At 37.3% G+C, this 11,709-nt stretch overlaps 1 long non-coding RNA gene across 1 annotated transcript; it reads right to left on the bottom strand.

Annotated features, from left to right (window-relative positions):
- Positions 1-4,879: 4,879 nt before the first annotated feature.
- Positions 4,880-10,048, bottom strand: LOC119467292. Its single transcript, XR_005195829.1, has 4 exons — positions 9,917-10,048; positions 9,664-9,708; positions 8,830-8,895; positions 4,880-4,937 (listed from the first exon to the last, which is right to left on the bottom strand). It is a non-coding gene; the product is annotated as an uncharacterized LOC119467292 (long non-coding RNA).
- Positions 10,049-11,709: the final 1,661 nt, after the last annotated feature.

Raw genomic sequence — 11,709 nt, 5'->3', positions numbered from 1 at the left:
CGTTTTATTTTCTTTTCCTTTATCATATAACATAAGATTTATTGACCTCATATTAGCATTTAAGTATTGTTAACTTTATGTGATAGTATTTGAGTTGGAGATTGGCATTTCTGGTTGTACGAAGGATAGCTGTATTAAGGTAGGCATAATTATGACCTCATTATGGTCTTCATTTGAATGTTATGCATGATATCAGTAGATGTGTATGGGTTCAAGTTGACAAGGGGTGGACTTGTGATGGTTAATACTGAGTGTCAATTTGGTTGGACTGAAGAATACAGAGAATTAACACTGCATGTGTCTGTGAGGGTGTTGCCAAAAGATTAACATTTGAGCCAGTGGGCTGGGGAAGGCAGATCCACCCTTAATTTTGTGGGCACAATCTAATCAGCTTGCAGCTAATAGAAAGCAGGCAGAAAAAAATGAAAAGAAGAAATGGGCCTAGCCTCCCAGTCTACATCTTTCTCCCATGCTGGATGGTTCCTGCCCTCAAATATCAGACTCCAAGTTCTTCAGTTTTGGAACTTGGACTGGCTCGCCTTGCTCCTCAGCTTGCAGACAGCCTATTGTGAGACCTTGTGATCGTGTAAGTTAATACTTAATAAGCTCCTTAATATTAACTTAATATTAAGTATTAAGTTAATACTTAATAAGTTAATACTTCATAATAATATATACACACACACACACACATATATATATATATACACATATATATATAAAATATATCTCCTATTAGTTTTGTCCCTATAAGAGAATCCTGACTAATATAATGGATTACTGGGAAAGGGCAATTTATAACCTCTAAATCTGCAATAACTCATCCGTAAGAGAGAAATGAGATTATGGCTATCCTTCAACCATATCCTGCAATACCACCCTCCTTTCAGAAATCAAGGACAAGTCAATACTTACATCAAAAAGATACTTTTATTTTTAAAAAAAACCCTCTAAATATGGTAAAATTGATTGTTTTTTGATTGACACCACATTTTACCCTTGTACACATTTTTGGTTTTATCATTGCTGTAGGCAATGGAGAGGAAATTGCTCTGTAAAATTATTCCTCTGTGTTTGACAATAAAATACAAGAACAATAAAGTCTTCCTCCAGTACAGTGATTTAGGCGATTGAGATAAAAACTCCCAGTTTTATAGGTAAGCCGAGTTGTGAATCACGGGTGCTGTTACTAAAAAAAGCTACATTTTAAGACCAGGGTAGGGAATTCTTATATACAATTCTCTCTGTCTTATGCAGCCTTGATTATATGAAACAAAGAAACCAAAATTCCTGTTTAAAAAAAATGTTTTGAGACATAGTAAATTGGATTTTATTTGCCACAAGATTTTTACAACTGGTAATAAAAAAAATTTCAATAGAATTCTTATTTACCCAAAAACTGTAATCCACCGACTCAACTTAAAAGCTATCTTTTTTCATATCAGTTGAGTATAATATCCTTGTTCTATTTTTATATCCTTAATAGCCCACTATGAGCAATTTGCAGGAAAAACCATATCTGTATTCTGCAGATGTACTCAACTGGGCCATTTATATTTGTACCTGATCATTTCTGGTAGTTCACTGACAGTAGAACCAGATGGTAAAACTTTTTTTCTTTTACAAAATGCATCATAACTTATAGATATTACAATAGGCATCAGCACTAGGGTTGTTCTTGATTTTATCAACAGGAGGTACATTTGTAGGTGAGTCTGTGTGCCTGTGTGTGCAACCAAAATGGCAGCCTCTTGGAGTAATGACATATTCTCTAGATTCCTAGAGTCCCTTTCCTCCAGTGTTCAAGCAGAAATCTATTGAATTCTCTTCTTATATATTACCGGAAACCTAGAACATTTTTCCATAGCTACATTGATTCCTGTTGGGTTTGATCAATGGGGGGGATGTCACTTGCATTTTTTTTGATCGCTCTGACTTCTAGTTCTTGCTCTATTGAATTATCAAGTTCTTCTCAGCCTTTCACTTCCTATCTGTAAGGCCATATTTCACTCTGCTTTACACTGTCCAAACTGCTTACTACTAAAGTCCTCTGAGTATAGGATATGCACATAGCAGATTTTCCTGAAGGACTTGGGGAACTAAATGAGAAATATATAAAATATGCAACATATTTGATGTAATCTAACCTTCAGTGTTAGACAGCCTTGGTCTTAAAGGTTACTTGATCATTCTCATTGCAGTTAATCATCATTGGTTATACATCTGACTTTGGCTTTAGCCTATTGCCGTGATGCTGGATTTCCCTTTCTTTCTTCAACTGTTTTCCCTCTCTCTTCAGCTTGCTAATCTCTAATCCAAAATTCCTGTCCATGACAAAGAGCTCTCTTACTCCAGTCTCATACAGTCTTAACATTTTCAAATAGTTTATTCATAACCTGAGTAGAAGAATATTAACATGAATGACTATACTTGGCTTTGCTCTGAAGGTCTTATCTCTGTTGTCCGACTACTCCTTGATATAATTTCTGCGGTCAACTCATAACCTTAAAGTGTTTTTCTAAAGAGGGATACATATTAAAAATTTTATAGAATAAATGATATGTCCGGGACTTGCTTGAAAATAATCTGAGAGAGAGGAGTGAGTAAAGGTAGAGATGAAATGATATTGACTATGGGTTGTGTCAATAATGTTGTGTTGTATCAATATTGACCATAGGTGTTGAAAGTGGGTGATAGGGACATGGGAGTCTATTATATTTGTTTACTTTACTTTTGTGTATATTTAAAATACTCTATAATAACAAGCTAATTTTTTTCTACTATGTATTATAATGCAGTTAATATATATTTTAGTATATATAGTATACGTTATATAAATAATAATTATAATAGATAATTATGTAGATAATTACTATAAGCCAATCTAAGAGATTAATAGACTAAAACTCAGGGTAAAATCAAATATTGGAAGGGAGGCAAACTTAAGGATACACTGAAAAAATTGTAAGGAGAGATGCCATTATAACAAATTTATTTGTTACCTTCTAGTGCACACAAAAATTACCAAAGCTTAGTGGCTAAAAACATCGGAAATTCATTATCCCAAAGTTGTGGGTCAGGAATCTGGGCAAAGTTTAAGTGGATTTCTCAGGATCAAGATCCTTTGCAAGGGTGCCATGAAGTTGTTGGCTGGATCTCCAATCATACAAGGCTGGGCTAGATAAATATCCCCTTCCAAAAACACATTTATGTAATTCTTGGCAGGTCTCAGGTCCTTACTGGCTATTAGCCAAAGGCATCAGTTTCTTGTCCACATGGTTCTCTCCACAGGGAAACTCTACAACATGGAAGATGTTTCCCTTAAAGAGTGATTTAGGGAGCATCTCCAGGTAGAAGCCAGGGTCTCTTTGTAATCTAATCCCAAATGACATACCATTGCTTTCTCTATATTCTATTTTTCAGAAGTATGTCAATAGTATGACCTGCATGGACACTGCAGGTGAGTTCCTGGAAACAGAAAGTTTGAAGTTAGGAGAAGGGTATCATTTGGGGCCATGTTCGAGGCTACCTACCACAGTCTAGACTCTGGGTCCCAATAATTTACATTTCTCTCACATCCCAAATACATTCATTCCCTCCCAATGTCCCCAATGTCTTATTTCATTACAGCATCAGCTCAAAGTTCAGGATTTCATCAACTGAGTCAGGTCCAGGTACAAAAGAGATTTCTCAGGGTTAGTTCCAAAGTTCAGCTCCTTATGTGGAGTTTCTCTTGCTATAGAGACCTGTGAAAATAAAAATCCAGGCCAGGTGCAGTGGCTTACGCCTGTAATTCCAGCCCTTTGGGAGGCCAAGGCAGGTGAATCACCTGAGGTCAGGAGTTCAAGACCAGTCTGGCCAACCTGGTGAAACTCCATCTCTACTAAAAATACAAAAATTAGCTGGGTGTGGTGGCAGGTGCCTGCAATCCCAGCTACTTGGGAGAATGAGGCAGGAGAATCACTTGAATCTGGGAGGTGGAGGTTGCAGTGAGCAGAGATCACACCACTGTACTCTAGCCTGGGCGATAGAGTAAGACTCTAAAAAAAAAAAAAAAAAAAAAATCCAGGTTCTCTGCTTCTCACACATCAATATACAGTGGTGGAACAGGTACAGGTTAAAAACTGTAAATATTCCTTCAAGAACAGGGAAAATGTGGGGGGCACGAAGGAGTCTCTGATCCATAATGTAAGGTCTTTTAGGCCAACTGACAGTGCCATGGACTACACCATGGTAACCTCTGTGACCTGCATGTACACTCCAGATGAGTTCCTGGAAACAGAAAGTTTGAAGTAACTAGAAAACCACAGAAGTGAAGAATGATCAACCCCTGTGGCGCCTAATTAACTTTGAGACATTCTCTATTGTTCCTTATTCCCACCGTAATTGATAAGGCAAATGGACTTTATAACTGACCTTGGTCAACCTGCTGACTCCAGACCCTATGATCCCCTCCAAGCTTGCAAAAACCGCCCTAAACTGTAACGTCTGTAACTTTCCACTGCCTACCCAAAACCTATAAAAGCAACTCCTATCCCACTACCCTCCCTGACTCTCTTTTCGGGCTCAGACCACTCACCTGGGTGAATAAAGAGCCTTGTTGCTCACCCAAAGCCTGTTTGGGGGTCTCTTCATTCAGATCGTGCGTTTTAACTCATAACAATTCTGAAATCTAACTGGACAAATGTTGGAAATTCCTTAATTAGGTATTAAGGCCTACTGATAATTCTCTACGGCTGTTGGCTCTGCCCTCTGGGATTAGACTAGTCAGCCCAGGCTGCTATCAAAATACCACTACCTGGGTGCCTTGTAAACAACAGAAATTTGTTCTCTCACATTTCTGGAGGCCAGAAGTCCAAGATCAAGGTATAAGCAAGGAGGCCTTTCTTCCTGGCATGCAGATGGCTGCCTCCTCACTGTGTCCTCACATGGTCTTTCTTCCGTGTGTGTGCAGAGAAACGGGGGGGCGGGGGGAAGAGAGTCTAGTTTCTCTTCTTTTTATAAGGACCCCTGTCTTATCCAATCAGGGCTCCACCCTTATGAACTTATTTAAAATTTTAAGTATCTTTCTAAAGCCCTATCTCTGATACCATCTCATATGATGTTAGGGGCTTCCACATATGAATTTTGGGGGAAACGCTTTGGTCTATAACAAGGCTCTTGGTTCCGCCTGCTGGATCACCCTCCCTTTATCATGAAAGATGTCACATGTTTTCATATGAGTAGTTTCCTAGCCTACTTTCTGACCTTTTAGGGCTCCAGCTTCCTCTTTGTACTGCCTGTCCTTTTCAACCCAAGGTGACAGTGGCACATCTTTAATCTTAAAGGGCCTTTTGTGTGACTGAATAGTTCTCTGAGGCACTGCCTTTCTACGGTGTTAAGAAAAGACTTTGCAGTCAAATCTTCATCTTCATCGCCAGATCGTGTTTTTCAGGTAGCGCTCCAAATTTGATGCTTTGCTTGAAAGCCATTTCCTAGCATTGTTTGCTGTTTGAGGAGGCTGAGAACTTTTAAAGTCATCAAGTCCTAGCTCTTTTTTGTTTAACAGTCCTTTCCTTAATTTATTTCTCTCTTTTTGCATTTTACTATAAACAGCAGAAGAAACCAGGTGGCAGCTTTAACATTTTGCTTGAAAATTTTCTTGGTTAGATCACCCAGCTTGTTAGGCACATTTTTTTGCTTTCCAAGTTATGACAGGTGCACTAGGTTTTCTGCTGCTGCATGACATAGAGCTCTCTTATTTCAGTCTCATCCAGCCTTAACATTTTCTTCCTTTCCTTCGGACCCCTTGCCAGCAGCAGTCTCAAAGTCCAGATTTATATTAGTTTATTCAAGGAAGTTTAGGCTTTTTCTAATACATTTTTTTCAAAATACTTTTTATCTTTTATCAATCAGTTCTAAAGACACTCCTGCATTTTTAGGTATTTATTATAATAGCATCCACTTGTTAGTACAAAACTTTGGAATCAGTCAGAGAAGCATAATATAAATAAATGATTTGACCATAAGCAATTGTGGAAACTGGCTAATCAGTCTCCGTAAGGTTGTTGCCTGCATGTCTGCTACTAGAATTTGATGTGCATAAAGCTGGGGGCAAGAGAAGAGACAAAAAAATAAACCTGGAACCCACAGGCACAAACAGGAATGAAATGCTTGTTGTTCTTGTTATCTCTTACCTTGTTAGTATGAGTGGTATACCCATACTGAAGTGAGAATTCTTCATCACAAAGCTAACACACACATGTGGCCCAGAGTTGGCAAAGCTGAATGCAGAACTAGAGAAAGATAGAGGCTTTGCAATCTAAGTCACTGTCTCACACTTATGAGATGAATCCACAAATCAGCAATAATGTGTGAGCTACAGAATCTATAGTGGAGAAGATACTATCTTAGCCAAATGTTAGTCTTATTACTGACATCATCAGTAATAAGACACATTGGCATCATGTACCTAATGTTATAACACACCGATAATGACATGTCTGATCTTTGGTATTTTTGCTAAAATTACACAACTGAATTTAATCATGTGGAAACATCAGAAAAATCCAAATTGAGAAACCTTTTGCAAAACAACCAAACAATACACTTCAAAAGAGTCAAGGTTATGAAAGACAAAGTCTGAGGAACCATTCCAGATTACAGGAGTCAAAGGAGAATGACAACAGAATGCAACATGACCTCCTCGATTGGATTCTAGACCGGAAAATAGACATTAGGGGGAGACTGGCAAAATTCAAAAAGAAAAGATGTAGATTTGCTTAATAATACAGTAATTTGGTGTAGTTCAGTGAAAGGTATACAGGCATAGTCCAGCAATATTTGTATAACTTTTTTGTAAGTGTGACAGTATTCAAAATAAAATGTTTTTTCAAAAGCTTTAATTATTTAAATAATTACTATTTAATTATAATTAAATAATTAGTCAAGGAGTAGTTGATGTGGTTTGGCTGTGTCCCCACCTAAATCTCATCTTGAATTATAACTCCCATAATTCTCAGATGTCATGGGAGGAACCAGTGAGAGGTGACTGAATTACGAGGGCAGGTCTTTCCTGCACTGTTCTCATGATAGTGAATGAGTCTCACGAGATCTGATGGTTTTAAAAACGGGAGCTTCCCTGCACAAGCTCTCTCTTTGCCTGCTGCCATCCACATAAGATGTGACTTGCTCCCCGCTGCCTTCTACCGTGACTGTGAGGCTTCCCCAGTCACATAAAACTGTGAGTCCAATTAAACATTTTTCTTTTGTAAATTGCCCAGTCTCAGGTATGTCTTTATCAGTTGCATGAAAACAGACTAATACAGTAATTTTACCAAGAAGACATGAATGTTAAGAGTATAGGCCAGGAAGTGGGCTGTGGTACAAGAATTGTCTGAAGAATAAGCTCATAGTTGAAACATATTACTTAGCCATTCCTAACCAACAGATTGCTTGTTATTGGTGAATGGAAGACCCATCAGGGAATGGGCACAAGAAGAAGAAAGAAAAAATGAATTGATATCTTGAATCATCCCCCTGACAATTGAACGTCATTCAGGTCTAACCTGGCTTCTAATGAAAGTCTTTCCTTCATTTACATTTCTACTGACAATAGCTTGCGGGGTGCACTCATCCTATACACTCCTCCAGTAAAGCACCATTGTTCTTAAAGGGTCCATATTCTGACTTCACTCATGTCATATGCCTTCTCCTCTCTGCCGTCAGGTTCCTGTTGCTCACTGGGCTGCACATGCCTATTCTTGCCCTTCATTTTTCTGGATTGTTTCCATAAAGCATAAAGTCAATTTCAACTACTTCATGACATCTTTCCCTAAGATGTTTTTTCCATAGCTACTTGGGACTTAATTCTTTCTGTTTTGAGTTGTTTAGTATTTATTTCATGGTTATTATTAATAGTTACATTTTTCCCCTATAAGAAATATGTCACTTGAACATAGTGATAATGACATATGCTCTTTTTTTTCATACTGGGAAGTATTTAGAATAGTACTGGAACATAGGAGATGTTAAATAGTAATTTATTATTTGGTATTCTACATTAGTTTAAAAAGAAATGTGAAAGTCTAATAACTATTGTACATTATTTCCTAAGTTGCAACAGCAGTTTAATTTCCATAACCTAGAGACATAAAATGCTTCTGACAAACAAAAGAAAATAAATTTGATTTCTAAATTTTCACTATATGATTTGCAGCAAAATGATAATCATAGATATGTCATGCTTTTAAAAGTGCCAAGGAAACATCTTGGTTTGCTGTTTCTGTGTATTTGCCATTATTGTGTTCTAGTACGTTCCTGTTTTCAGAGTCCGTTTGTGACTGCATCAGGCCAATCTGGTTCAATTTTTATGTATCAAAGTTGCAAGTTCTTTTTTGGCTGCCATGGACCCTCAGGTTGAAGATCACCTAGCCTGAGCATGCCCAGATGAACCAGGTGTGCAACGAGAGGGAACTTTAGTGCTTGAACCGAGGAGTAGGGAGTAACTTACAATGGGATACCCCATAGAAGGATTTAGGATCCAATTAGGCCAAACTCATGGCAGGATCCAGTAAGATCACCTTATTTCAAGATCCAATCAGATCACAGCATCACCTTATTCCAAGATCCAATCAGATCATACCTCATTACCCTATGCTTTTAAAACCTGACCCAGCCCTTAGCTTGGGGAGGCACTGCTTTGGAAGCTATCCCTGTTGTTCTCTGTACTTGTGGCAAGTAATGAAATCCCCTTATTCCTTCTTGTAGGAGACAGTTAAAAAAATCCCCTAGTTTAGTATTCCTTGGTTTGGGACATTGGGTTGTCACCTGCCAAGTGACTCTACTCACCCATTCTGTAGGTAGTGAATTCTCCTTGACATTTTGAAGTTCTCTTTACAAGGGATGGCTCTGAAACTATGTTTTAAAAAAGCAAAATGACCAAGACAGCGTGAATATAAAGATCTGAGGAACAGTTTTATATATTATTCATACCAATCATCCCAATAATTTCCCAAGATGCTTTTCTTGTAGGTGAAGATAAATCCACCAAAAATTCCATTGGTTAAGACAAAATCATGTTATCTAGCACTTAAATAATTAAATAATTGTACTATTATTTAATTATACTTTTTATCTAATACAATACTGATTTTGTTAATATTCCATCTATACATTTATTCAACAAATGATTGCTAACAGTTTACTAACTGCTAGGTATGGTTTCCACCCTAAAAGAGCTAGCAAATTCTAGTTTCTAATTCTATAGAGTGATTTAATTTTCTATGTAAGAAAGTATCTTAACTGAACTAATTTTTTCAGGATTTTGTAGACTTCCTAAATGATTCAATTTTTCTAAACAGTTCAAAAACTTTTTTCATGAACATGTTTAAAAGCTAGAACAATTAAAATTTTCTAAACATATGAATACTTTTAAATTTAGATTTTAAATATGATTTAAAATAGATTTTCACTTCTGGCAGAGAAGGTACCTGTGGTTTATAGTGAAACAGGTAGCTCAATGATTTATATTCTTTAAAGGTGGTTTTCCCTATGCAAGACTCAATAAGAGAAGGAATGATGCTCAGAAATCCCCTGGCTTGCTGTCACCTGAGTCAAGAGCTATATTTTAATATTAGTGCTTGGAAGATAAACACTGCAGCCTCCAAGGGAGGTGATCCTTACTGGGTATCAAATGACTCCAAGTGGGAGAACAGAGGAACGACTCAGCTGTTGACAAGCAGAGCTAAGTAAATATTTATGCCAGAAATGTAGACATTTGCCATAACAACATCACCCCTACTCAGTAGCCCCAGTAGATAAAGTGGTATTTTAGATTCCTCCCAGGAATATGGTATTTGTAGGATATTATTTTAAGTTAAGTAGCTTTTGGTGGGATGTTAAAGAGGATTTCTATACAGAAAAATAGACTAGATACCTGAAAATCCCTTGGATAATTTGAAAGAGCCCCAGCCAATGTTCTTTGTGGTCAGAGGCCAGCACTTGACTAGGCTAAAATATCACCAGCAAGTCTCTTCTAGTCAGCATGCTCGGCTTTGCTAATGCCTGGTACAGAGCGGTGCTCTGCTCAACTGGGAGAATATTACTCAGTATTAGGAATGACCTGATATCCTGCATTCATTCTGACAAATGAAATATAGTCCTAGAGCAAAAAAAGAGGCATTTGCAGTTCCATCTTCCAGACCATTACTGAAGGCATGGTATACAGAAACCCAATTACCTTTTTTTCCCTTTGCTAGAAATGGCACACACATGGCCAATTTTCCTTCCAAAATTCAGAAGTGATACAACAATTAAGATGCATTTCTGCATAGAAAGTGGTAGAGTCTAGCAGCTCAGTATTTATTCACTTCAAAGCTGAAAATTGTATTTTCAGACAGTCTTCTCATTACAGGAGACTTTTGTAAGCTTGCTCTGATTCTTTGAATACTGAGTTGTCTTGGTTGGGATATTTTAGTTTGCCTAGTAGAGACCCCGTTATCATTTTCTCAGTGTAGGGGAAAAGTCCTAGTTAATTAAATCACATCCATGAATTGCATCCATTTCAATTATTTTTGCGATGTGATGCAGTAACAAATGTTCTTTTGAAAAATCACATTAAATGAGTCATAATCAAATGCTAAACCACCTGAAACATAACTTAGTGAAAGAGGAAAATATGCCACTGAAAAGAAGCTGAAGAATAGAGGAATTTTTCTGGAATTATAATTACTGTAGACTCTGGTGTGAAGTATTGAACAAGTTACAAGAGCCTCAGTATGGCTAAGAATCTTTGTTTCACTGTAGCCTCACAAGAACAAAAGAGAGATTCCTAACTCACATGTGCTGTTCTTCATTTCTCATGTGTTTTTTAGAACTACCAGCAGTTTTTTCAAACCAGGTTTCAACCAGGTTGAAAAAAATAGGTTCACTTTTGCCAGATACCTTAAAGAACACCACAGTGCAAGTCAGGCAAAAGGAGAAATCTTGAATAACAATTTTTCAATGTGTAAGTTGCTGTGAGATTCTCTTGTTTTTATAATAAACAGTGCACACGATGAAAGGAAGAAAAAATACCAAATGTCTCAGAAGTCCATCTCAGAAACTGTAAAATGAGAAAAAAAAAACCTTTTGAAAACTCTCCTAATATATTTCTCAGGACTGAAAGAAGTATAACTATTTTAGGACTGCCCTTCTGACCCCACTTTCTTTCCAGCAGGTCAACAGAATTCAATAATCAAATGCTTCAAATGATGCCAAAACGTCTGACATAATGCCCAAGCACAGTTATTGGAGTTATAGCTGGGGACAGGCAGAAACCATAGGTGGGTCTTTGTTGAGTCTAGGTCTGATTCAAAACCAAGAGAAAAACCATAAAAGCATCAAGCTAAGAAGACAATTGTATGTTTGGCCTTCCGGTGGAGACAATGGTAGAATTATTAGAAGTCCACATTGTCTCAAAGTGAGTTTCTGGATTTCCTGTATCATAAATTCCCTGCCTGAGACTTCCAGAACTGCCCATATTTAAAAACAAGGCACCGTGTAAAAATAAGATTTAATTAGGGACCCAGGAGGTGGTGAAGATTTAGTATTATGCAATCAAATTAAATATTCTTCTGTAGCTTTTTATTTTCTTGCAACTTAGCTAAGTTGTGCAGAATATAATAAATCTAATGGAGAATAAGCCCAAGTGATTAACTCAATAGTGGCAAACACAATGACCTTCTCAGA

Source organism: Cebus imitator, unplaced genomic scaffold, assembly GCF_001604975.1.
Source record: "Cebus imitator isolate Cc_AM_T3 unplaced genomic scaffold, Cebus_imitator-1.0 Scaffold275, whole genome shotgun sequence".
Lineage (NCBI taxonomy): Eukaryota > Metazoa > Chordata > Mammalia > Primates > Cebidae > Cebus > Cebus imitator.
The sequence above is the reverse complement of the archived record's forward strand: the minus strand, read 5'-3'. Positions and strand labels throughout refer to the sequence as shown.